Here is a 1,536-nt window from a genome sequence, read left to right as displayed (position 1 = left end):
GCTGTGCACAGAAGGCAGGTCTCTGAACTTGAGTATTCAAGATAGTGAGCGCTCAGCTAAACGCTTCTGTGAAAATCAATACCCGTGTCGGTGACGAAGCAGAGGCATAATGGTCGTTGCCTGGCCATGGCAGTAGTTGTTCTGGCCCGTGAGGAAGCTGCTGGGGATCCAGTTGGCGTGCGTAATTAGACCCCGTCTGGGAGTCTTTGTCTCCAGATTGTCTGCAGGAACTTTCTGTGCACAATTTTCCTTGTACATGAGCATGCAACCGAGGGTGCTGTCATAGAGCACGATCTAGCCAGCGCACGTAAAAACCGAGCTACGTATCAAGATTTTTATTGCTCCTTGTACGAGTGCAAACCCAGGGGGTATAGCTCAGTGGCAGAGCATTTGACTGCAGATCAAGAGGTCCCTGGTTCAACTCCAGGTGCCCCCTCCTTTCTTCTCCCTCAACCTTCCTTTTGCCAAATTTGGCACAGAAAGCGATGGAGAGATCTCCTTGGGTCTTGTGAGCTTGTGCTGTGCAGTGAGGGCTGCTTTCTGAGCTCTGTTATTCGAGGTACCGAGGCCCCGAGTATCGGGGAACTGCAGGGGTTGTGCACCGTGTGAGTAACTGCTCCCTGCCTGCGTGTACTTGTCTCTGCTCTTGATTCTCTGCAGTAGTTCTCTGTACAGCCTCCGGCAGGCACGTTAAGGTGCGCAGGGGGCTGTCAAGTAAGAGAGTCTGACCAGCGGGCATAGGAACTTGGCTCTCTGTAGAAACGTTTTTAAAATCTCCTTGTGACAGGGGTGAACCAGGGGGTATGTTGTGCACCGAGTGAGTAACTGCTCCCTGCCTGCGTGTACTTGTCTCTGCTCTTGATTCTCTGCAGTAGTTCTCTGTACAGCCTCCGGCAGGCACGTTAAGGTGCGCAGGGGGCTGTCAAGTAAGAGAGTCTGACCAGCGGGCATAGGAACTTGGCTCTCTGTAGAAACGTTTTTAAAATCTCCTTGTGACAGGGGTGAACCCAGGGGGTATAGCTCAGTGGCAGAGCATTTGACTGCAGATCAAGAGGTCCCTGGTTCAACTCCAGGTGCCCCCTCCTTAGCTGCTTTTTCACCCTTTCTTCTTCCAGAATCTCCACGCAGACAGACTACGGAGGGACTCTCTTACCCCTCTGAGGTCTTGGAAATCACGTGGAGATCTTTTGCCAAGCACGAAACCGGGCTTTGACATTTCCTGCAGTACACGCAAACGAGCCGGCTCGCCGGAGCTGCTACTGGTCTAGTTTTTCCTGTTTGAGTAATTGCCATTAATTTAAGGTGTATGACGTCGCTCGGGAAGAGGGGATCGCTGCCGGCATGTTTTCTGAAGGGGGCCGGGGCTGTGACGTACAAAGCAGCCTGCGGTCGGGGTGCTGAGGTGACGGGTATCGCTGCCCGGGGCTCGAACTCTGCGCCCCTGCACCCGCAGTCGGACGCCCTACCCCTGAGCTGCGCCCGCGGGGCGGGGCGGCCGTTTGGCGGGAAGCGATGGCTCGGGGGCAACGCGCCGGC

The 1,536-nt window shown here is 54.9% G+C and overlaps 2 non-coding genes across 2 annotated transcripts; both read left to right on the top strand.

The window, feature by feature from the left end:
* The first annotated feature begins 364 nt into the window (after positions 1 to 364).
* TRNAC-GCA lies at positions 365 to 436 on the top strand. The gene has a single exon. It is a non-coding gene; the product is annotated as a tRNA-Cys (tRNA).
* Positions 437 to 1,010: 574 nt separating this feature from the next.
* On the top strand, positions 1,011 to 1,082 carry TRNAC-GCA. The gene has a single exon. It is a non-coding gene; the product is annotated as a tRNA-Cys (tRNA).
* The last annotated feature ends 454 nt before the right edge of the window (positions 1,083 to 1,536 follow it).

This window comes from Aptenodytes forsteri, unplaced genomic scaffold (assembly GCF_000699145.1).
Source record: "Aptenodytes forsteri isolate BGI_AS27 unplaced genomic scaffold, ASM69914v1 Scaffold2342, whole genome shotgun sequence".
NCBI lineage: Eukaryota > Metazoa > Chordata > Aves > Sphenisciformes > Spheniscidae > Aptenodytes > Aptenodytes forsteri.
The sequence above is the reverse complement of the archived record's forward strand: the minus strand, read 5'-3'. Positions and strand labels throughout refer to the sequence as shown.